The following is a 27552-nucleotide window of genomic DNA, read 5'->3' as shown; positions in this document are numbered from 1 at the left end:
TATCTGCATCCTATCTGTGAGCCAATTGACAACCCAGCAGGTGACACAGGGCTTTATTCCCAGTTTATTTAGCTTTTCTACTATGCTTGACTGGGGATTTGTGTCAAAAGTTTGGCCAGGATGAGGTATGCAGAGTGCACCATTTTGCTTTCATCCATTGTTTTAGTGGCCTTTTCAAAAAAATCCACCAGGGTGAGTCAGCATGACTTGTGCTTGAAGAATCAAAATTGAGACAGGTCCAGTGTTTAGTGGTTCTCTATGTCCTGATTGATTAATTCCATAATAAGACTTTCCATGGCTTTGCATATAAGGTTTATGGATCTGTAATTGCCTGAATCTGTAGACGATCTTCCCTTCTGCAGGGGAATGACTGTGGCTGTTCTTCATTTCCTTGGTGCAAACTTGTATGGAGGCTGAGATTGAACAATGTTGTTAGGGATGTGGCTAAATAGTTCTTCATGCTAGTTAAAATGCGTCCAGTAATATTGTCAGGACCCGTCAATGCACTATTTTTAGCTTTTGATAGCACGTTTAGGACTTGGTCTTGTGTAATACCTGCAGGTGACCCAGTTTCAAGTATATCCTGTGGGACAAATGAAGGGGAGAGTGGGGTAAAGTTAAACCTAAATTTATTGGTTAGTAATGTCGCTATATCTTCAGCCTCTGAGGGTAGCATCATTCAAAACCAGCTCAGCGCATTGCTGTGCTGTTCTTTTTAGATTATGTGCATAACTAAAAAATTCTTTGTGATTGTCTTTGGCTTGAATAATTATTTTACTCTCAAACTTGGCTTTGGTGGATTTTATTAAGTTCCTGAGTTGTTTGTTTATTTCAGTGATGAGCTCTAACATTCTGTGGATTACTCTTCTTACTTTCGATCAAAATTATGTTCCTTTTTGTTATAAAGCTTATTGATATGATGGTTCCACCATGCAGGCTTATTTCTGGGGTTTTCCTACACTTGTTCCTACTTGGTACAGCTGCATCTATGCAGCTGTTTACATGCTGATATAATGCAGTGGTGTACATTTCTGTGCATTTAGTGGAGTTAACTGGGTTTGGTGGGGATTTGAAATTTTCCAGTGTATCTAGGAGCAGGTAGTTTGTCTTAAAGAACTTTTTAAAAGTACCTTGGGTGGAAGGGAATTCTGATTTCAGTTTTATTTAGAAGGAGACTGCTTTATGGCCAGACCTAGCAAGAGATGAAGACCCACAAGCAATCTTTATGTCACAAGGATATTTAGTCCGTTTTAACATTGTGATTATTTGTCAGTGATGATGTAGTAGACAGCATGGTATAAATAAAAATCATGAAATTAGTCCTGGCAAGACAAGTTCTAGTATCTGAACAACTGGAAAGGTGCATATTAAATGCTGTATGTATGTATTTATCCTAACAAATCATTTGAAGATGGACCAATTTAAGTGAGTGACATTATTGCCATAGTTCATAAGTAAAAATAACAGCTGTAAAAGTGGCAAGACATTTGCATTAATATTAATTAAGCATTGATGTCAGGACAACACAGGATGCACTTACAAATAATTACATACTAAATGAATCTTATGGATCAGATGAAGATGTCCTCTTTTAAACAAATAGAAGTGCACTGAGAATATTGGTGGTGAAGTAATCACAGCTCACTGGAGCTCAGGAACAGAATTCATGTTAAAGATCAAATGTCAGCAGGAGGTGGTAGTCAAACAAACAGAAGAATAAGAAGGGTAAAAACTGACAGCTGGATGCAACGGCATCTAGCATTAGTCAGTCCGCTTCTGATGCATTATCAATGCAAAAGATCATTTGAAAATGAATTATGTTTAAATTATACAAAGTGTACACGTTTATAAGCAACAAATACTACAAGGTGTACAGTTGTATAAGAAATGAGTAGCTTGCAAAGAGGATGTTGAAAATGATACATATTCAGGTTTTGCAAAATAAATGTATAATGGCTATAAAAGAATATAAACATATGCGTGCATATTACAAAAAAGGACGAGGGTAGAAGAATGCTGCAATACATCAAAGGGACATGACAATTGTCTTTAGTGTTTCAGATATGATTAAATAATGCATTTGGACCATCCAATAGGCAATTAGTGTTTCCTTGAAAAGGAGTGATACAAGGAAAATGATACAACGGTCAAGTGAAATCCAAACAACATACTACATACTCAACACAGTTCTCTGAAGTAATGCTGCATCAAATGAGAAACAAATGCACCCCCTCACACACACATGCACATGTATGTGTTTATATGCACAAAAACTCAAAAAGTAATTTTTATGTTGGGCAATCACATACTGTACACACATAAACACACACACACACACACACACACACACACACACACACACACACACACACACACACACAGTCTATACTAACCAGTATAGTCAACATTAGTTTGACCACAACTCTGAGAAATAAATACATCTCAACTGTGGAAAATACAGAGTTTTCAAAAAGATGAGAAGATCAATCTTTTTGGCTCCAGCAGGACTGAGTTTTTATTTTCTCTCTCTCTCCTTAATTTGTTCATGACAGAGCAAACTGAGAACAGTGTTTATTTAATTGCCTAAGAAATACCTAACGTGTTGTAAACCATGGTTGCTCAGACCAAAATAGGTTAATTGTTCCATAAAATATATTGAATATAAAGTCTTACTTCAAATTAAATTGTTGGGTAAAAATTATACTGCTTTCAATGCTTAGAGTGAATGACATTAGTGAATTACAGGGATTAATGCAAGAATAGCATCAAAGTTTGAACATCAAGAGTGAAGATCTTTGAGGTGAATATTTATGAAAAAGTGTAGGAAAATGTTTTACGAAGAATATTTTTGCTATGCAGGACTTAATGCATGACTAAAAGAAAAAGATGTGAATTTTTGAATAAGTAGATGTGAAGCAAGTATAAAACTAATCCTGTACATTAAAATTATTATTTTAAAATCTATAGGACAGAAAGCGTATCCGCGGTGGTGCAGCTGTAGCATTGTTGCCTCACAAAAAGAGGTTCTCCCATTCGATTCTCGGCTGGAGTGCAGGTAGTGCCTTCTGTGTGGAGTCTGCATGTCCTCCCCGCGGTTGGGTGGGCATTCAAAGACATGCGTAAATGGGCGTACCTTCATTGAAGGTTGGACATTGAACTGGCACCTCGGTGTTCATGAAAATCTACTGCCAATCATTAGCGGACCGGAGTTCCGCTGTGGCGACCCCTAAAAGCCGAAAGACAAACAATAGGACAGAAAGCAAAGCAAATAGATGGGCCTACTTTGTTAACTGATTAACTGCTCAAGTTTTACATATTTCTTGCCAGTTGTGCAAGTGAAATTATACTTGACATTAGTTTCAATTTGAAGAATGTTTTTTGCATGTGGCAAGAACCCAGATTCCCCCCTGACATGATCTAAAATTATATCACCTTTAAGAGTATGCCAACAAGGAGAAAGTACTGTATATTTATAGATACAGACAGTATATTAAAGCATTGTTCACTAGAATATATACTGAAAAGCATTCAAATGCAAGCAGGTGAACACTGAATAAGGGAAAGATAATTGTAATGTATATATAGATGTTTCTAGAATATTCCATTAATGTCAGTGTTGAAAAGCCAGTGATACGGAATGATTCTATTCTCATATGTCTCACATAAGCGGGCCTGATAGTATCACGTATTTTACTTGACTGTAAGCATTTCTTTTTGAGAAACATTTTAAAATAATATGAGCTTGCACCTCTAAGTGCCATAAATACCCAAAATGGAATCTTGGTCATAAAGCTGGTCAGGAAGCAATCACACTAGTTAAGAGATTACAAGGATAAATGCAGTTTCCTGAATGTTTCTGAGTATAAAACATTGAAGATGGTTAAACATGAATTAGATTTTCTTGACATTTTGGTTAATTTAATTTACAATTAGGGATTTAAGGGTGAAATCTGAGAATAGTGTGCCACATTAATCCAAAGAGGATCTTTTTTTTTTCATTTGTGAAGAACCTGCAAATTAGAATTCCACACCCTTGCACATATGGTGGATAGGTCATTTTTCAGACACATTTTATAATAATTTAGCCTGAGTGAAGAAACAGAAGTGAGTTTAAAGACAACACGTGAAGCATTAAAATGGTTGCATGGCTGGCAAAAAGGAAGGAAGGATGTCATTCTGAAGATATTGTATCAACCCTTTTCTTACCATTAGTATTTTTTTGCTTGACTCAAGGTTTGCCCCATATACATGAAAAACTTTGAATGTGGGTGGTCTTGGATGATCACAGAACATAGATCACAGACCTTATATTATTGACCTACAAGATTTCAAATTAGGTATCAAACTAGTTACGAAAATAAAATTGCCAAAGATTCCAAAGACAACTACAAGGCATTCTATAACTATGTCAAGAATCTAAATGGCAATGCTCAGATCTGCTCTGAGCTACAACAGAATGGCATTAAATATACTGATCCCAAGGATATTGCCAATATCCTGGCAGATCGATTCAGTGCCAACTTCACCCCCCTCTCACCCCCAAAATGGCCCATCCCAATACTGGAAGATTGCCAAATTCTGGTAATAACTGCCACACAGGTAAAAAACACACTCTCCAAAGCTAAGAATACAGCATCCATGGGACCAGATGACATCCTGGGCTGTGTGCTGCATGAACTACAAAATGAACTGGCACCTCACCTAAGTGTCATATTTAATCATAACCTCACCTCAGGCTTCGTGCCCACTGAGTGGCACACAGCTACAATTATCGCAATCCACAAGGGGGGATCCACCTTGGATCCCGGGAACTAACACCCCATCAGTCTGATGAGCCTGATCTGCAAGGCCATGGAACGTATTATCATGGAACTTATAAACAAAGACATTGGCAACCTTAAAACACTAGACCCCACCCTGTTTGGTTTCATAAAGGGCCGATCTTGTCTCCTGAACCTTATTGGCTTATTTGAATCAGTCTCCAGAGCCGTGGATGAGGGTAAGGCAGTCCACACAGCCTATCTGAACCTCACCAAGGCCTTTGACACCATCCCCCACCCTGGAGTCATAGATAAGCTTACTAAGCTGGGCATTAATCCCTACGTCACTCGATGAGTTGCCAACTGGCTTACTGACAGAACCCACACTGTAAAAGTAGCTGATTCCAAATCCAGCTCCAGACAAGTGACAAGTGGAGTACCTCAGGGTTCAGTCCTGGGACCTCTCTTGTTTGGCAATTACTTCTCTGAAGTACAGGCCAACACTAAGGGACTCTGGCTAACAAAGTTCGCAGATGACTGCAAACTGGGAGCCGTTATTGAATCCCAAAATGATGTGGATAATCTACAAAAGGGCCTTACAAAAACAGATGTTTGGTACCAGAGCCATGGGCTCAAGCTCAATGCCAAGAAATGTATAGTTATCCCCTTTGGGAAAAAACATGTACCCATGAATTATCACATAGGTGGCAGTACACTAAACACCGAAAGTGTGATAAGAGACTTAGGGACACAGGTGGACACTGGTCTCACCTTCAATAACCACATCGCCACAACAGTCAGGAAATCCTTCTATGTGGCACTCCTCATCACTAAGGGCTTTTCTTTCAGAAAAAAGGAGGTCATTGTCCCACTGTACTCATCCCTCATTAGACCCATTATAGAATACAATGCCCCATTTGGTATGTACCTCTCAAGACATCTGCAACAATTGGAAAGGCCAGAGAAATACCTCACTAAAAGAATCACAGGCCTAAAGCAGATGCCCTATGCTGACCGCCTTAAAAACTCCAGCTATACTCTGTCACATATCGTCTACTCTGAGGTTATCTATGCTTAACATACAAGGCCATGTCAAACCCAGAGCTGTAGGATATGCTACACTTAAAGAAATCCAATCCCTCAGAGCTACATGCTCCAGGGATCTAAATCTTGTCATCACAATAAACAAAACATGCTGGAGGGATAGGTTCCTGACCCAGAGACTCCCCAGACTCAGGAATAGACTGCCCATACATGTCAAGCAGAGCACCTCTTTGGCCCTCTTCAAAAGGAACCTTGATGATTGGATGGGAGAAAGGAAATTCACCCCAGGGATCACGTCGGTCACCCTACTAGACAGGGATCCAGGGAAGTAAATAGTGTAGGAAGACATAACCAGGGAATTGTTATGGCTAGGCTTGTATAGGCCCTAGGGCCGATAGCCTAGTACCAACCTATGAACCTATGAACCTATAAACATATTTTTTTCTTATCTCTAACAACATTAGGGGAACCTGATGTTTTTAGGACTTAACCTTGTATTCAGTTAACTTCAAAAAATATAAACTTCAACTGCTTAAACTTCAAGTGTCTGGCTAGACTGTGTGACAGCCATATGAAGGAAAATATTATTGAAGGTACTGTGAAATGTGGGAACATATGCTGGCATATATGTAGCACCCAGACACAGGAATTTTTTTTTTTTTTTTGCAAAGCCATAATAAGTAACAAAATCTAAACAATGAAACAGTGACACAATAATTACATGTAAGCTTCTCCAGCTTCATACTGTGCCAGTGCTTTGGATTCCTTTTAGTTTCCTAATGGTAAGTAATGCATTGTGACTATAAAAGAGCATGAAATACTTGTATCATGACAGCTGCTTGTATCTATATGGGGCAATGAATGAAAACGAGTAAGTTATTATCAAAAGATGCTACACACCATTGTTCCATGATCTCTTCATCTATGGTCTAATCTTTTCCACCTTTGCATGTATAGTGGACACACCCTAAGGAACTTGAGATTAGCTGATGGAGAGTAAAATAATTATTAAGAAATGAGGAAAAGAAAAAAAATGGAAAATAATGTTAATGCCGTCAAGGCACCTAAAAGTGAAGCATTCAAAACCTCAAATTAATCAATAAACTAAACTGGACTGTCTTTCACATAAACAAAAATAAAGAACCAAAACACTGTAGTTGAAAAAGAATGAGATAAGAAGTAATATGGTGGCGTTGCACCAACCATACCCTAACATCAATAATATCTGGAGCAAAAGTCTCAGTGTCTTTCCACCTGAGTATATCAGCTGTACTGCCCCAAATTTTCCACTACAGGTATTATCTACAGAATGGCTCCCTGACTAGTTTGCAAAGAATGTTATTATGAATACTAGAGAAAAGGGGGAACAGCAGTGAAATTCTGGTACTGCAGCCTCAGCATAATGGATATTGTTGCAATAGAGGTCTGACATTCTATCTCTCTCTGTCTCTGACAGTTGGTGCAGAGGATTAAGGTGTTGAGCTGTAGTTCTTCTCCCAAGGGGTCTGATTGCCTCAGGCCTCATTTGCCTATGTGTGACCTTGAGCAAGTCATGCAAACAGGCAATGTTTATGGGCAACTTGGAATTTGTGCTGGACTGCTCAGTGGTACCCTAGACTGCAAGCCTAGTAACTATGAACTAATATCTTTTTCATGATATGTAGTAGGAGTGTACATGGTGATTTTATGTTCCTTAAATGTTTCTGACATTTACCTTATTTCTGTCCACTGTTACACATCACTCATTTGAACAGTCCTAATCAGAGCCATTTGTCTTGTCATAGCTTCCCATCACCCCACAAAACATAAATAAATAAAGAAATAAATAAAGAAGAGCAGCTGTTCGTCTACAAAGTGCACATCATCCAAGCTTTTCTGTTGTCTTTCTATGCTTATTTCCACTTTTGAGTCAATAGCACTACAGATGAATCATCATGTCTACAAATCTGTTGAGGCAGTCTCTATAAAAAACATCTGCCAGTAGATGGAGCAAAATCTCTGGTGAAAAAGATGAGCCAGAAACCTCTATGGCAGTTTATGGGACCATGGGAGTGCTTCTACTAGTAGGCAATAGAATAAATCAATGTGTTAGTTATCTAGGATTTATAACTAATTTACTGTGCAGTAATGTGGACAGATTAGAGTCTTTGATAAATCTGTTTCTAAATATAATGTGCTTCATTATTAAAACGTACTTTCAAAAATATTGTTCTATGCTGCAATCCTAAAAAACATTCATTTTCATCGTTTGCATTATATTTTCAGTTTACTTTTGCTTCTGTTTTATATTCTCCTCCTTCCTTTGCTTTCCAATAGTTTACATTAAAATACTATACTAGTTTCTTCCATTTGTGCTGTGTACACTTAACGTGTCTCTCAAATGAATAGTTATGGCTATTTCTTATGTCTAGTATTTAATTATATTTAATTATATTGTAGTGCATGGTTGCACTGTGATTACACTCTGAATTCAGGAAAATATGCCTTTGCTAAATACTCTTTCTGCACTTTAAAGGTGATATTGTTAAGTTTTATTAAACATATTTCAGTATTAGCCTCATGCTAGAACATAAACAGTATCCACAGATGAAGCTAACAGTTTAAAGTGCTGTATAACACTTCTGACTATGCCACTTATTTTTTGCATGTGGCATCATAAATTGTATTTTAGTTTATAAAATTTTAACAGTATCAAAGGTGCAGTCCACTTCTGGCCAGTGTCTGTGAGACATCACTAAGTGTTACAAAGCTGTAAAATACTTTGTCTTGCTACAGTTTTTTTCGTCTTCCTCTGCTATCTCTCTCTCTCTCTCTCTTATAATACACTGGAACAGCTAAAACTCCATTTCCTACACACATATGGTTGCACATAAGTGCATTGCAGCTTTCTCTCTCTCTCTCTCTCTCTCTCTCTCTCTCTCTCTCTCTCTCTCTCTCTCTCTATCTCTTTGGCCATAGCCAAGTTGTTATTTTTTCTTGAAATCAATGTCAAGATTCACTTTTTGAGCTAAGCTCCACTCTACTCCTGAGGCAGATTTCTTGACTTTCATTTCATGAACATATAACAGCATGATTTTTGTTAAAGACCCAATCAGAATCATTTGTGTCAAGTGGATTATATTCACAGTATGATGTTCCTTACCTAGGCAACATATATATCTTTTCCAGAATAATATGCTGTTGACCTAAGCCCTTTTTAAATAATATTGGAGTTAAAATGCCTTAAGTCTGAGACTATGTAAACAAACACAGCATTTTAGAGCCAGAGTCAAAGTAAATATTTGATAATACCAAGCACCATGTATTTTTAGATAATGTCTTCTTTTTGTACATTTCATTTATAACCCTAACTGGTGCAAAAATTGCTTTCATTTGATCATTTCTAATACAGAAAATGTCTGTTCATATCTTTGCAACTGTATATGACACATTAAATATTATTTAATGACAGTTTCTAGAGTACATTGCTCAGTACATCTTATCTGCAGATGCTCATAATTGGACACATTTTGTACTGATTCATTTCTATGGCTCTCTTTTCATACCTACCACTTATCTGCTGTTAACTTGTATAATTTCTGAACACCTGTTACAGGCTGTTTTGCAATCATTTCAATGCTGCATAACAGAAGCCTTAATTTATAGTATATTAGAAGTGCTGATGAAACAGTCTGAAAATTGATGTCCGTGTAGCAGTTCTTTGTTGTTAAAGGGATAGTAACCATTAAGTGGGTGTAGTTCTTTGTAACCATTAAGTGAGTATAGTTCTTAAATAACTCTATTTTCAGTGATGTTTTATCTGCTCCATTAATAAAATAAATCAAACACATAAAAGAAATACTCTTATAGTCTAGTTATTGCTTTACAGCTTTGTCACTGAGATAAATTTTCTTTTGGTTCTCAGTAGAAATTTGACAAGAACTTGCTTTGTAAGGCCAAACAAACACATTTGAGAAAATTGCAAGTCTATGACGCAGATGTCTGCAATAGGTATAGACTGTTCTAATGATAATAAATATCGACAATGTTGAAAGAGTAAGTGAGAGTAACAAATCACACAGACGAAAAGGGAAAGAAAGAGAGTGACAAGAAAAAGATGCCGACTCCTAGAAAACTCAGTGCAGAACAAATGTTTCAACCTGTTTTCATTCTTGATTAAGAAAGAGAATGACCAGGGGCACAGCTGCACTTCCTATTGTTGATGATATGAACAAAATCTATACTCTCTTGTATAAAGAAGAGGAGTTAAAAATAACTTGAGAAACTTATAGTGGAAGTTATACTGGGCATTTTGTGCATGGGCCCTTACAATCTAAGTGGGGACCTTACCAACCTAAGTATGGGTCTGCAAACCTACAAAGTAGATCTGCTTATTGATTCTTTGGGAACAGACATTTTAAGACAGAGGAATGTAAAAATGTTAACTTCCTAAGGACATTAGAAAAGAAGAGAATGAAGGAAATGAAAAGCCGTTTAGTTAATCTGCTTTAACGAGGAGGACTTTGGTGGTTCTTCTATAAGAAGAAGTGATTCAATGACAAAACAGAACTGAGATATCTTTTAAAATATGTTTGTTAAATGGGTGAGCAAACTCAATTAACATAAACATATATTCTCAGCTGTAGACTAACAATGCAAAATTCAGGGTTTTGCTCAGTCTGAGACAGTATTTTGAAAAAAAGATGAGGTAGTTGATTCCATGACGACAAGATGAAGCTTCCCAAGATGAGACTTCCCATACTCTGGAACAGACTACCTATCTATGTCAAACAAAGTTCTTCATTAGCACTCTTCAAGAAAAATCTTGATGACTGGATGGGAAATAGGAAATACACCCCGGGGATCACTTCTGTGTCTCTGCTCAACAGTAGCACAGGAAAATAACTTTCCTGGGTGGCGTAAGCCAGTGAACCTTGTTGGCTAGGCCTACGTAGGCCCTCGGGTTGATAGCTTAGTACCTACCTATGAACCTATGAACCTATGAAGCCCAATAACAGCTCTTAACCTAAACCGTTAAAACTACTTCATCCAAGCAAACAAGAAACTGAATAGTATAATTCTGCCAGATATAGGTCATTGTATTGTCTTACTTGTTAAAAGAAGCAAGAGACTTAACAATGCATATTGATTATGATTTATCAGAAAATAACTCCTTTCACAAAACCCATATGGAAACATTTTCCTAAAGTTATACACCCTGCTGCCCCATCTCAGTTTGGTAAAACTAATTAAAGCCGAAATAGAGGACTGAATAAATGTGCCTGCATAAGAACCAACGATGGACTTGCAGAGAAATGTCACCAGATTTCTTAAGCAACTTACTACCTATTTTTTTTTTCTCACAGCTAATTACATGCCAGCATGATTATTCTGTTGTTGGATTGGAATACATAACGCTTTCTAAAACCCTCTGCAAAGGATAAAGTCAAAGGTATTTACCAGGTCTTACTAGACTGTATAACTGTGTCTACTATAACTGACTGCACAGTCTGAATACATTACGTCTGGCATTATTTCACAGAGCTCACTAATAAGTAATAGAGGATTTCAAGAAAAAGACTACAGGAACACAAGCACAGGCATATTTTCTGAAGGACAAGCCACCCTATACCCCATATTTGGGATGAACCTATGTTTTCCTATATTGAGGTGAACCCCTATAACCCTATTATTGGGAGTGAACTTTTGCTCTTCTCATGTTGGGGATAAACCCTTATTTACATGTGTACAGTCTTCATTTGTTCTTACTTGAAAGATGATCATTTAAATAAAATATAAAATCTCACTATTTCTTTTTCTCACAACAGCCTTGAAATAAAGAAAACTTACATATTCTGAGTTCACACTCATATCTGCAATATGTAGCAACTGGAAAACCATCTAGAATGCAAAGTCAAAAACAATAATGCTCAAGTATACAAAAAATTAATTTTAAGTAATAAGCAGCTAGTAAGAAACCATATAAACTACTGCCTGGTAGTCCAGTATAGCCAAGACGTATTTGTAAAAAGCTCACTAGGTTTAGAAAACATGATATGCCGTTGACATATATGCACTTTTCTTCATTTAGCAACACTAGGTCTCCTACTTTTTATTTTTTTCCAGAGATCACACTTTGTATGACTTTACATGTGCTATAGGTTAAGATTATCACTGTACAATTTTCAGGGCTAGGTTTTGGTCCACCTTTTTAAATAGGAAAATAGTTGCCAGTTTCCAAAATTCTAGGATGCCACAGTTGCTAAACCTTGATAGATCTATTACTCAGTTTTAACTTTGAAGTGGAATGACTCGTGGATATTCCTTTGGAATCACTAACAATGTTGTAGTTTCTGTACAAAGTCTTCACAATTTAAGCCTGTTAGCATGATGAGTGGCAGTGCTGACTGAATATGCATGCTGCTCATAATGCTTACAGCTACAGCGTTGGCAGCCATAAAATGGTGCAGTGAACATGACCATACTATGTAATAGGGGTCCCCAGCTATACATGGACACAGCAGATAGTTGGGTGATGACATTGCCCCTACATACACTAATCCCAGACCTGACCCAACAGTTATAGCTTCAGTTAATCCAGCTACTACCAAGTATTTTGTCAATTCTAATTCATTTCCTTCTGATACATACACTGTTTGAAACTACTGGTGTTCTGGGTGCAGTGTGATTCTCAAACAATGTGGAAATATATTGCTGATTGATAAGTATATTTCTTGGCATTTTAACCTTTCAGAGTTCTGCATTGTCTTAATTTTGCCTGACTGAATTATTTTATATATTTCTGGCATTGTTTTCTGTTTCTCATCTTTCCAGAAACTGCATTGTTTTCTGTTTCTCATCTGTCTTGAAACTGCTCCCCTGCCTGTTCCTGTGCTGAAGTTTATAAAACTGGTCTAACAGCTTTTGTATTATCTGATTGCTTCAATTCTTGCTGATTTAAAAATAGTTTCTGTTTGTAAATTCCTGCATACACTGTTGGAAAATCCTGGTGTTCTGGCTGCAGTGTGATTCTCAAACAATGTGGAAATATATTGCTGATTGATAAGCATATTTCTTGGCATTTTAACCTTTCAGAGTTCTGCATTGTCTTAATTTTGCCTGACTGAATTATTTTATATATTTCTGGCATTGTTTTCTGTTTCTCATCTTTCCTGAAACTGCAATGTGTTCTGTTTCTCATCTGTCCTGTAACTGCTTACCCCCATTACTGTGGTGAAGTTTATAAAACTGGTCTAACAGCTTTTGTGTTATCTGATTGCTTCTAGGCTTGCTGATTTATAAATAGTTCTGTTTGTGAATTTCTGTATACACTGTTGGAAAATCCTGGTGTTCTGGCTGCAGTGTGATTCTCAAACAATGGGGAAATATATTGCTGATTGATAAGCATATTTCTTGGCATTTTAACCTTTCAGAGTTCTGCATTGTCTTAATTTTGCCTGACTGAATTATTTTATATATTTTCTGGCATTGTTTTCTGTTTCTCGTCTGTCCTGAAACTGTTCCCCCCCTCACCCTATTCTTCTGGTGGTGTTATAGATGGTGGCTTTGCAGTTGCCTGCCCCTACTGTAAATTTGATCTGAGACTGTCATTGCTCATGTTGTAGTGAATTAATTGAGACGTACCTCCCTGGACCACTTGAAAAGAGACATGGAAGAGCTCTCAGATCATGTGGCCCAGGCAGGTATGACCATAGCCCTGAGTATCATCTTGCCTTTGCCCAGAATGATACCACAGTGTAAGGACAAAATGATTGACTTCAACAACTGGCTAAGCTTCTGGTGTCATTCAAAGGGGATCCAGTATCTGCCTTCCCGGGAAGACATGATCAACAGACCATGATGCTTTGCCAGAGATGGACTGTACCTGTGGCCCTTGCGATTCCTGATACTGGCTAAGGCTCTTGCCACCCCTATAGTGCCTTTTTTAGGCAAGGTTCAAATGACAAATTCACCACCTTAACAGGTACAAGCAAGCAAAATCTGAGGGTAATGCTACTCAATGCTAGAAGTCTAAACCTCAAAATGCATTCACTCGAGGCACTCCTTAAAATGGAGAACATTGACATCTCTGCAGTGACAGAGACCTGGTTCAAGGCTCCAGAGAGCACCCCTGCATTACCAGGCTATAATTCATACCACACCTTTCAGTCACCTAACCTGGACTGAAACACTAAAGGCAGATGCGTGTCCATATTCATTAAGGATATCCACACCTCCAGGCTAGTTGCTCAGCATAATGCATCCGAGATTATCCAAGTGCAACTAACTCTAGGTAAAACCACAATCCAAATTGCAAATTGTTACAGATCCTTCACCATGCCTCTGGATTTCCACTCCTCATTTCTTGATACACTGGAAAATATTAGGATACAACCCAACACCCTAATAATGAGTGATTTCAACTGCCCCACCATTAACTGGGAAAACTACTCATGTACCAACTCTTTGGCTCAACATTTTCTGGAATTCATAAATTCCAGTACCTTGGATCAACTTATCCACACCCCCACCAGGGGCAGCAATATCCTAGACCTGGTCATTACCAACATAGGCGAGCAGTGTTCCATACCAGAGGTCAATTCCTCGTTGGTCAGATCCGACCACAAGCTAATCACCCTAGACATCCACATCCTGCCCTACCCCCCATTAGGGAAACCACTGTAAAACATTTCTCCAAACCCAACTTCACGCTTCTTAAGACAAAAGTGGCAAACCTCACAATACCCATGCAGATGGACAATAGAGGTATGACTACTGAATCCTACACAAATGCACTTTATAAGCACTTACACGAGTGTATGGATTGTGCTATCCCTAAAACAACCAAGATGCTATCCTCCAAACAAAAGGAAGCCAATCTGTTGGTCCCCTGCCTTAAACAAACTCTACAACAGAAGAAAGAAATTGTTGCAAAAAACAGTAAAATCCCATGATTGTAGGAATTGAGGGAGGTCAGCCTCAGTAAGAAGCTGAGATCCCTCATAACATCCTCCAAAGCTAGTTACAAAAACAAAATTGCCACTGATTCTAAAGAAAACCACAAAGCATTCTATAGTTATGTCAAGAATCTCAGTGGCAACACTCAGATCTGCTCTGAGATACAGCACAATGGCACTAAATATATAGAACCAACTGATATTGTCAACATCCTGGCAGATAGATTCAGTGCTAACTTTACCCCCTCTCACCCCCTAAAGGGCCCATCTCTATACTGAAGAATGCAAAGTTCCTGTAATCACAGCTGCACAGGTAAAAACCACACTCTCCAAAGTCAAGAACACAGCATCCATGGGACCTGACAACATCCCAGGCTGCGTTCTACATGAACTGCAGAATGAACTGGCACTCCACCTAAGCACCATGTTCAATCATAGCCTCACCTCAGGCTTTGTGCCCACTGACTGGTGCACAGCCATGGTTATCCCACTCCACAAAGGGGGAGTCACCACGGACCCCATGAACTACCGCTCCATTAGCCTAACAAGCCTGTTCTGCCAGGCCATGGAACGTATCATTATGGATCTTATACACAAAGACTATGGTAATCTCCAAACTTTGGACCCCACCCAGTTCGGGTTTGTAAAGGGCAGATCATGTCTCCTAAACCTGATAGACTTCTTTGAAGCAGTCATCAAAGACGTAGATGAGGGTAAGGTGGTTCACACAGCCTATCTAGATCTCGCCAAGGCATTTGACACCATCCCCCACTCTGGAATTATAGATAAACTCACTAAACTAGATATAAATCCCTATGTCAGAAGATGGGTTGCCAACTGGCTCACTGACAAAACCCACACCGTGAAAGTAGCAGACTCCAAATCTGACTTCAGACCAGTGACAAGTTGAGTAACACAGGGTTCACTCCTGGGTCCTCTCTTGTTTGGTATCTACTTTTCTGAAGTGCAGGCTAACACAGAAGGTCTTCGGCTAATGAAGTTCACAGATGACTGCAAACTAGGAGCCATAATCAAAACCCCTAATGATGTGGACATCCTACAAAAGGGCCTCATGGAGACAAATGCCTGGTGTTAATGCCATGGCCTCAAGCTCAATGCCAAAAAGTGCATTGTCATCCCCTTTGATGAAAACTCTGTACCCATGAACTACCACATAGGTAGTGGTCTACTTAACACTGAAAGTGTAATAAGAGACCTTGGGACACAGGTGGACAGTAGTCTCTCCTTTGATAATCACATTGCCACAGTAGTCAGGAAATCCTTCTATGTGGCACACCTCATCACAAAATGTTTCTCATCCAGAAAAAAAGAGGTCATTGTTCCCCTCTATTCATCACTCATTAGACCCATTATAGAGTACAATGCCCCTTTTGTTATGTACCTCACAAGACATCTACAAAAACTGGAAAGGCCACAGAAATACCTCACAAAGAGGATTACTGGCTTCAAACAGATGCCCTACGCAGACTGTCTCAAAAAACTCCAGCTTTACTCTGTCATATATCACCTACTCAGTGGCGATCTCTGCCTAACATACAAAGCTATGTCAAACCCAGAGCTGTTGGACATGCTCCACTTAAAGAAATCCCAATCCCTCCGAGATAAACGCTCTAGGGATCTAAACCTTGTCACCACAATAAACAGAACATGCTGGAGGGATAGATGCCTGTCCCAGAGACTTCCCATACTCTGGAACAAACTACCTATCTATGTCAAACAAAGCACCTCATTATCACTCTTCAAGAAAAATCTTGATGATTGGATGGGAAATATGAAATTAAACCCGGGGATCACCTCTGTGGCTCTGCTCGACAGGAGCACAGGAAAATAATTTTCTTGGGTGGTGAAAGCCAGGGTACCCTTTTGGCTAGGCTTATATAGGCCCTAGGGCCAATAACCTAGTACCTACCTATGAACCTATGAGCATGCGCATGCAGACTCATACTGACACAAGTGAATCTAAGGAGTAATGGTTGTATTTGAACTGACTACATAAGATCATAAGGTTCAGAGCACTGCCTGAATCATGTGTGCCACATGAGATGTTCTTTTACAATTGTAGCAGTGCACTTTGAATGGATGACATTACCTTGTTTAATATGGTGATATAGTCTAAAAAGGTAAGCAGGTGGTTTACAAACATACTAAGAATACACAGCTACCCATACTATATGTATTTTCTACATAGCATGACAGACACACACACACTCACAGTAGTCAATTTTTGCTGGATTGAAGCCTCCTACCTATTTAGTTAAGCAGTTTAGAGAGCACAGTATTAACAGCTAGCACCACAGGATAAGTCATACCACACCTGTGATGTAGTTCACTTTTGGTACCATGATGTAACCATTGTGATTCCAAAATTGGGTATTGCCTGGTGGTAATACATATTTATATGGTAGCACTCTGCCAGAAAAAATATGTCTCCTAAGTGGAATTTCACATGATGGGGTGTTGTCACAGACTCAATTGTATATGACAGCACACACAAGCACAGAAGTTAACCAAGGTTGTATTCAAACCCCCTACCAATGTAATTTCACAGTCTATTTAGCACAGTATTAGCCACAAGGGCCACAATAGAAGTCTGACTCGTAAAGGCAGATAGTACATGTTTTGACAGGATGACCTCATCAGTGTGTTGCAGATATGCTTGTGGTAAAAATAAGATAAGGGGATCCTCTCCTAGGTTAAATTCTTTAACTGAGTGAAAGTTAATACAGCAAATCTGTTCAGGAAGCTATATATATATATATATATATATATATATATATATATATATATATATATATATATATATATATATATTGATATTGATATTGAAGCCACATACACAAGCTCATCAGTGTGAGGTTTGAACTTCCTACCTATGTAGTTACACAATCTATAAAACACATTATTTATCACATGCACCACATGAGAAGTGTGAATCTTAAGGGGAAAGAGTGCTCTTTTGACTGGATGATCTCATCATTGTGTTGCATAGAAGATATTTGTTTTAAAAGTTGGAGAAAGAGCTGCGTCCAAAGTCTAATACTTCTCCTTAGTGGAAGTGAACATATCATATCTGCTGCTAAGCCTTTACTTCCCTGTCACTAGAACCACACGCACACAGAATTTCACCACTGTGAGATTTGAACCACTCACTTAACTAGTTACACAATCTATATAGCACAGTATGAATCACAAGCACCACAGGGAAAGACTAACTTTTAAGGAGAAAAGTGCACTTTTCACAGGATGACCTCATCACTGTGTTGTAGCAAAGATGTTTGTGTTCAAAGTGTGTTGAAGTACAGAGGAAGCTATGCCCAAAGTTAGATTCTTCTCCTGCATGGAGATGGACACAACACATCTGTTGCTGAGGCTTTACTTACCTGTCACTTGAATCACAGACACACACACGTGCACCACTGTCATATTAAAACCATTTACCTCACTAGTTACATAATCTAGAATACACATTATGAATTGCAAGCACCACAGGAGATGTCGGATTTTAGTAATTGCACATTTGTAAGTATTAAAACTAAACTGTTTGGAAAATCAGCTACTGTGTATCACTGGTTTTGGGGCAAATGCATGTGTTTGGACAGGCCAGCATAAACTTACTGTACTTGTGCCACGTAATTACATACTTCCCTGTAACATCTATATACTGTTATTCATGTACATTGCGTTACTGTGAGTTGCATGTACCTGTTTCACAGTAAGGGGTGTCAATGACAATCACAGCTGGAAAACAGTGGATTGTCAAGCACTCATTCATGACACTTTGTTCCGGGATGATTACATGCAAATAACAACCATTTATTGTGTTTCTGCCAGTTGTCTTGGTTCATGCATCCACAATGTGCATTAACAATATAAACAGACACTTCCGAAATATAATAGTGCAACTCTGAATAACAGTGATGGATTACGTGTGAAAATGTTGCACACCACTGTAATTGAGTTGCAAGTGTAACTATTGAAGTGCAGCTGTACATTAACAGACTGAATTTGCTGAGTCAACATCTCTGTGAAAACCAAATACTTTGGTTTCAAAATTCTATTAACACATACAGAAGTTGTACAACCTACTCCCATAATTCTTTGCAGTAAATTGTTTTAACTCTTACCCTGAAGCACGCCACTTGCAAACTCATTTGTGCTGCTGTCAAAGTACTGGTGCATGTCTAATCATATCTTGAGATGTTGAACTTATAATGGAAATTTGCAGTAGTGTAAAATGCTCCATGTCAACCTTTATGCAGGTAAGCACTATACTCATACAACCATGTCTGAATCTGATGGAATACAGAACAGATTTTGTTATGGTCATGTTTCAGGTATCATGATTTACACTTTTCTGGTGAAAGTTGAAGTTCTTCAATCCTTATATGTATGTTATAAAACATGAAGGACCAAGCATGTTATTGCTGGATGGAGACACAGTTTATAGAAATAGTTTTGAACCAAGGTTTACTTGATGACACAGGAGGAGTGGGAAGAGGTGGGAAATTGATGACAGAAGTACACATACAGAAATACTACGAGATTAGTTTATGGTTCAATTTTACACATATTTGTGTTGTGCTACTCTTCTATTAATCATCATACTTAATTAGGCAAGATCTGTACAAGACAGTGTTCCCAATAGGGAGCAAGAAAGTTAATACAGCAGCAGGATAATGATTTATTTTATTATTTATTTATTTATTTATTTATTTATTTATTTATGTATTTATTGACATTTGCTAACTGGGGAAAGTCCACTGGGTCAGAAACCCATTTTCAGTGGGGGCCTGGGGAGAAAAGCTCCAAAATATGACATAACAAATGAACATTTAGAGCAAAATTTTAACAAAAATACAATAAATGAGTTAATTCGTACAACAACATATGGTTGGTATGTTGCTATAAGCATGATAATATAAATGGCACATAATAATATATACACTATATCTGGTACATTTGTCATGATGAGAATATGGATGGAAGTATAATAAGTAAAGGTGTGATATTTGCTTGGAGGTAGAGAATGACAGTGTGAATGGAAGGATGATGTGAATAGAAGAAGTAGATAGCTTGTTGGTATGATGAGAGAGATATGGAAGTAAGAGGATGGAGGTACAAAAAATAAGATAAAGATAAGAAAAAGAGAAGAAAAACTATAAGTTTATTTATGATGGCCTATGGTTTTGGGTACAGGGACAGATGTGATCATTGAGAACGTATTTCTTTAGAGATATCTCAAATGCATTTAATGAGTCTAGGAGGGTGATTTCTAGGGGAAGGGCATTCCAAATCCTAGATATAGCATAGGAGTAGAGGCTGTGTCCAGCTCTTTTATTAGGTTTCCCAGCCATTACAAGTTGTTTGTTGGTAGATCATAAATTTCTGAGTGGGGAGTAGAGTTGTAGGATGTTCTAAGGGGTAGGTCAGCTATATAGTGTGTAAATTATTTTATGGGCTAGAGTAAGTCAAGTGGAATTGAGGTATTGTTGGAACTCTAGACAGTCAAGTTCCATAAGAACTAGACAGTGATGTGACCAATATGGTAAATCAGCTGCAAATTTGGTGATTTTGTGATAGCATGCTTGGAGTTTGTTTTTGAGAGATTTGTGGAGGTTGGTAAAGATGGGTACTATGTAGAGGAGGGATGGAAGCAAGAGACTATTGGAGAGTGGCTTTTCAGTGGGTTTGTGCATGTAAAGTTTGTGTCTGTATAATCTGCCAAGTTTAAAGTATGTTTTTATATTGCAGTAGGTATGTGGTGTTTGTAGGAGAGTCTGCTGTGTATGGTAATCCCTATTAATTTAGCATGAGTTACTATTTCTATTTTTGTCTTGTTCTTGGAGTATATTAATAAATCCTGTCGAATTGGCTTGGTTGAGAATAGGATAAGCTTAGTTTTCTTTGCATTAAGTAGAAGTTGTGCTTAGGTTAACCAGGTTTCAATTGATATAAAGGCATTTTGTGATAAGGCTTGTATATTTTGGCTATTGTTAGTGGATGCCATGATAGTGGAGTTGTCTGCATACTGGATAAGTGTGCTTTGAAGAGAGGCAGTATGTAGTTTATTTATGAAAATATTGAAGAGCAGAAGTCCTAAAATGGACTCTTGGGGGACTCCTGTTTTATTGACTGTATTCAGATATACTAGTGACAGATGGTGTTGGTCTTGCCACCTTTGTGCAGAGAAGTTATGATGGATTTCTTCCATAAGTTGGGAAAATTGGAATCTGTGATAGATCTATTAATGGGGATACTAACAGCGTAAAATATTGTGTTGGCTACAAGTTTTTGGTACTCTGACGTAAGGTTGTCACCAGGTAGTGTGCAAGGTTTTAGCTGTTTGAGAAGTTTGTGCACAAATGAGGTGGGAACAGTGTTAAGAAAGAAGGAATTGGTTGTAGAGGAGTTACTTTGAGCTAAATATAATGGGTCTAGATTATCAGAGGTGCTGGACTGAGTGCTAAGTGGTGGCTGTTTAATAAGGCTGAGTATACTATTAATGAAGTGGGAGTTGAAAAAATGGGCTATTTCATCTGGATTTTTGTCTGGGGCTGGAGAGGGGTTATGGGGGGTTCCAGTGTTAAGGAGTGAGGAGACAGATTTCCAGAATTTCTGTGGGTTGTTTGCTTGATTACGTAATTGCTGAGAAAAGTATTTTTATCTGCAATTAGTTGTTTTCTGGCTAAATTTCATAGCTGTTTGTATTTGAGATGAGTGGTTTCATTTCAATATTTGTGTCATTTTTTCCAAGAACAGTCTCTGGGGAGTAGTAGATGCTTGGTGGCTTTTGATAACTAGGGTGTATTTTTGCTTAGCCTTCTTGGTTCAGATGGCCGCTAAACTGTTAAGGGTATGTAAGAAAACTCTGTTAAAGTGGTTCACAACTTCTTCCACAGGTAATATTTTTAGAGGGGTCCACTTGATAGATTTTAGCATATTACTGAAAATATGTTGATTAAAATTAGCTAGACTTCTAGAAGTTTTATAAGTGTGGGTTTTTCATCATGGGTTTGAGCTCTATAGGTGTATACTGGTGAGTGATCACTTAAGATATTGGGCAGGGTACTGGTATCTTTATATTTATGAGGGCCTGTGATGAGGATCCAGTCTAAGGTTGAGATTTGCTGGTTATTGTGTGTTCATGTGGAGCTGGTATTAAGATGGGTATACCCGTGTATGTACGGGGGAATTAGAGATTAAGTCATTCCAATTAATATTAGTATCACCTAGAATAATGGTTCCATTAGTTAGATTTTGGGTAGTCCAAACAAGGGGTCTATATCAGAACATCGAAGTTTTAAAACTTTGAATGTTCTAATATTGACCCGTTTTGAGTGAACGCTAAAAATAACAAAGCTGCAGAACTCCGAATTCTTTCCTAGGGAAAGAATTTGGTTGGCCATTTCTGTGGCTTTGCTATTTTCTGCGCTGTGGTGGAAATTTATGAGTCGGGTTCAGGTAAGTGTGATTGTTAGGATTCGCGTGCGGGTTAGGTGAGTTAGGGGCGGGTTAAGTGAGTTAGGGTTAGGGTGGGGGCTAGGTGAGTGTGCGATAGTGACGGACCTTAAGGTTAAGGTTTGGGTTAAGGTAAGTGGATAGATAGTAGTGACTGTATAGTTTAGTGTAGGGTTAGTTGTAAGTTTATTTGTGTGTATTGATGTTTTTTAGGTGTGCTTGTGTTGTGTGTATTTGTTTCGGAATAGCAAATTTTTTCCCAAGGAAAAAATTTGCTGTTCTGAATGTTCGATATTATGTGGTTTACATATTTTAGGCTCGATGAAATAGCGTTCGCTATTTCATCTTTTGATAACGTGATATAAACGTCAAACAAGAAGGTCTTCTAATATAGGGATATTTTGTTCTGGTGGGATGTGCAGCACTGCAGTTGTTAGTTGTTTGCAGTTGTTTATTTGTAGGGTTGCTATAACAAGTTTTGCATTCCTGAAAGATGGCATACATTTTGAGATAGGGATTATTATTAAGTGGTCATGGTAAGTTAAAGCTATGCCTCCACCATTTTATGAGTTCTGTCAGCTCTTAGAATGTTATAACCTGGAGGAATGATTTCAGTATCTAGAATATGAGGTTTAAGCCAGACTTTGGTTATGGCTGCAATATCAGGAGAGCCATGTGTGAAATTTGGTAATTTTATTGCAGATACTACATGTGTTTAGTATGATAAGTAGGAGATGTTTTGTTGAGGAAGATTGGAGAGATGTATCTGAGAGAATAGGTCTAGGATTAGGATGATGTTTTGTATAGTGTATATAAGTATAGTTGAAAAGGGAAGATGATGTGTTAGAAAAGCTATCTAAGTGGGTTTGTGGAAAAAGTGAAATTTGGTAATTTTATTGTAGATACTACATGTGTTTAGTATAAGTAGGAGATGTTTTCTTGAGAAAGACTGGAGAGATATAGCTGAGAGAATAGGTCTAGGATTAGGATGATGTTTTGTATATTGTATATTAGTATAGTTGAAAAGGGGAGAGGGTGTGTTAGAAAAGCTATCTAAGTGGGTTTGTGGAAGAAGGGAAAGAGATTGTGTTTTTGTGTATAATGGATTTACATGGGATGTTGGTGATGTAGTTGGGTTAGAATGCATAGTAATATAAATAGGTATGTAGCAAAGAATATGATGTTTAATGAACTTAGAATGGTTCCAAGACTAAGGGTTTAAGTAGTAGGGAAACAGTTAAGTGATGAAGAGTGGGGTGGGGGATAGTTAGTAGGATGAGTTGTTAAAAATAAGGTGTGGTAGTATGCGGTGTTGATTAGCTAACTGGTCTGGGGGAGGAGTGCAGTGTAGGGTTTGGTGTTGATTTGTTAATTGGTTCAGAGGAGGAGTCTAATGAAGTACAAGAGTATGGAAAGAGGGGGTGGGTGGGAATGGGGATCAGGTAGGGAAGCGGATAGAGCCCGAACATAGTGAGGGTGAAAAGAGTAGGTAGAGACAAAGAAACTGCTAGCAAGTGACTGCAGAAAACAATCAGATAACTCCCTCCAAGGTAAGTAGATAAAACTGTAGTCTAATTAAGAAAAATAAAAATATAACTGCAGCTAGTTAGTAGGTGACACAGTTATGTGAATTAAGAAAAAAGAATAATATACTGCAGCTAGTCGCACTAGCCATAGCTTTGACTCTACTGATTTTAGTGAAGGGAACTGTAGTTTACCTGGGGCTGTTATTATTTGTAGGGATATGTTTTAAATCGCAAGCAGGGAGGGGGAGCAGGAGGGGTGGATGTGTTAAGAAAATGTGTAGCCACCTCTTTCACCCACAGGAGTCATACAAAACATTCAAGAAAACTTTGGCATATATCTGCATTTGAACATTGCCAGTGTTCCAACAGCCTGAGTATTATCTAACCACAGTACATAGGAACTCCTACTTCATAAATATGAAACAGTAAAAAGTGATGATATAAATGTGGGAACAGACAGAGATGTGGAGACAGTGATAGAGACACACAAAGAATGTTCAATTTTTCTGTGGCATTTTTTAACATCGTTGGGTTGTGGTAATATTATGCATTTCCTGATAAGTAATCTGTCATGCTATGTACATTGAAGTGTTTCCAACAGGAAGCAAGCAAGAGTCAAAAAGTAGAAATATGACTGAAAGCTAAGCAGAATAATCGAGGGTCACCAAGATATGTGACAGTTATGTCATGTTAAGTTACTAAGATATATGACATTACATGTGACACAATGGCACAACAGATAGTGCTGTCACCTCATAACAACAGCTTTCTTGTTTTGATTCTTAGCTGGAGTGTCTTCTCTGTTGAGTCTGCATGTCCTCAGTATGTTCATGTGGGTTTGCTCCAGGTGTTCTTGTTTCCTCCCACATTCCAAAGTCATGCAGTAGGTTGGTTGGACACTGTAAACTGGCCATAGGTGTGAGTGTCTGTGTGATTGCATGGTATGGAAGAATGACTGCAACAGGGCTACCCACCCAGCAGTGTAAACCTTGGCTCTAGGCAAGGGTGTTCAACAGGTGACCCTAGGACCCAATCCAGCACACCAAAACACTTTATCTGGCCCTCAGTATGTCCTATAACAAACTACATTGAATGGACAGATACTTGCTAGATATGGTAATGTGCCCCCCCAAACCTTGCTATATATGATTAGTGGCCCCTGAACTGTATGGTAAATGGCCACTGAGAAAAAATGGTTGTATACCCCTGCTCAAGATAATTGTAACTGAAGTGACACCATGAACCCATGTGCAAAAATGAGAAAAAGGGTTGTGGATGGATGAACTAAGATATGTGATAACACTTGCACACATAATAGTCACATAAATAAAACATTAAGCATGACTTTCACATATTTTTGGATTCAAACCCTTGATGGTATGCCAAAAGCATTCTCCAGATATGTGAACTATGGGAAGACACCACGCAGGAAATGCCACCTTACATGCTTAATTTTCCTGGTTTGAATGGACAGTCAAGAAAAAAATGAGGCAATGGAGAATGTAGGCATCAAACTTCATAACAGTAAAGACATTTTAACATTACACAGGATGTAGATTAAAGCCAGCAGTGAAAAACAGAAATGTGTTATGTTAACATGTTATGTGTCATGATATACACATTTTTCATCTTCTTCTTCTTTCAGCTGCTCCCATTAGGGGTCGCCACAGCAGATCAACTATCTCCATTTCTTCCTGTCATCTGCATCTTGCTCTGTCACACCAACCACCTGCATGTCCTCTCTCACCACATCCATAAACCTTATCTTAGGCCTTCCTCTTTTCCTGTTACCTGGCAGCTTCATCCTTAGCATCTTTTTCCCAATATACTCTGCATCTCTCCTCAGCACATGTCCAACCCAACATAATCTTGCCTCTCTGGCTTTGTCTCCAAACCTTCCAACCTGGGCTGACCCTCTAATATACTTATTCTTAGTCCTGTCCATCCTCGTCACACCCAGTACAAATCATAACATCTTCAACTCTGCCACGTCAAGCTTTGACTCTTGCCTTTTTGTCGATGCTACTGTCTCCAACCCATATAACATAGCTGGTCTCACTACCCTCTTGTAGACCTTCCCTTTCACTCTTACTGGTACTCGTCTGTCACAAATCACTCCTGACACTCTTCTCCACCCACTCCATCCTGCCTATACTCTCTTCTTCACCTCTCCTCCACACTCACCATTACTCTGAACTGTTGATCCCAAGTATTTAAACTATATATACACATTTTTCATGAAGAACAGAATTTTGGGACAGCATGCTTTGCTACCATATTTGCAACTGGAACATCCTATGTGATAGGATACTGATGTCAAAGTATTGGCAGAGTCTGATGATGATGGTGGGCAAACACAGGCACAGGCAGGGGGTGCAGAGGTTAAATCTAACAGTGAGGTTGACATTCACCTATCCCCTGTAATTCTATTGGACACAGCCAGTAAGCCTATGCAAACCCATTCCAGTGAGCCCTTCAATATTGGACAGGTGAAGAGTGAGACACTTGATCAGAATAATGTGTTCACTGTGGCTTCATTACCTGTTGACTCTGGCTGTAGCTAAAATGTGGGTGAGGTGCCATGCAGGAGGGTGGTTAGGGGTGCACAGAGGAAGCCTGCTGTCCATCCTCCACCTTATCCAAGTGTGTCTTTCCGTACTACTCGATGTATGTTTAGTGCCATCATGGAGGTGCAGGCATGTTCCAATAAGTCCTCTGAGGAAATGCTGATATGCGTGACTGCCTCCACTGTGTAGCCAATTCAATGGATTGGTTAATGGCATGTTGGAATAGGCAATGTCAGTGATGGAACATCTGCTGGAAGAGGGGTGGCATCCAATTAGAAATAAGTAATTCACATTGTCTGATGTTACCCGATGTGGCCGTGCCTGATCACACTCCTGTAGTGGCACTACTTCCACTGCTCCTTTAGTGGTTGAGGTGTCCACACCCAGATATGGCAGGCCATGGGGTTGTGGTTCTAGATGTACTTGTGAGAAGAGCTCATCCAGCAAACATCAGTCACATTCAGGTAGTAACAGTCCTTCTGACCGTGGGCATACACATGCCAGTGCAACTCCTGACAGAGCCTCTTCTTGAGATCGGGGATGATGACAATGAACTGTCACTTCTACCATGCATGGCTCACACCTGTCTGGCATTACCTGGATGTAGAGCTAGCACAGAACTTGGCTGTGTTCTTGCAGAAACTCACACACCATTTTCACATGGAGTGTCCATATAAACACCCACACATAACAGTTTAGTGCATCATTCATGTGGCTTACAGCTCATTCTGTCTCAGTGGCCATTTGATACTTTATCCAAATGTCTGCCCATTTCCCTTTCTCTCTAAAATGCACTCACTACCTTTTGTGTCAGCCTAGGCCTCCTGCCTCCCTCCAACACACACACAACACCCTGTGCAAATGATGACAACTGTACCATACTCTTGGTTTACTATCTTTTGGATTCAGGGATACATAAGTCTTTTGTCTGATGCATGGGGTCCATAGCTGAGTTAGTGCTTAGTATATCTGTATTTGTGATGCTGTTCTGCAAATTGTACTTGCTTTCTTACAGGTTTTTGTAATGTGTACATCCCTCCCAACCTCTTAGACCAACAAAACTGGACAAAGCCATAAATAAAAGTGTGACAACTGCCTGACAATGGGGAGAGTTTTTAAAATTGTCATCTTACAAACTTAGTTGATAGAATAACAGGTTTTGCATTACTATTTTTATGTTTTTTTTCTGAGGGATATGAAGTCTGAAACTAAAATGTGTGTGATTATTTTCTAACTTCAA

The sequence above is a fragment of the Protopterus annectens genome, chromosome 4.part1 (genome assembly GCF_019279795.1).
Source record: "Protopterus annectens isolate FY-2018-M chromosome 4.part1, PAN1.0, whole genome shotgun sequence".
NCBI lineage: Eukaryota > Metazoa > Chordata > Ceratodontiformes > Protopteridae > Protopterus > Protopterus annectens.
Note: the sequence above shows the minus strand (reverse complement) of the source record.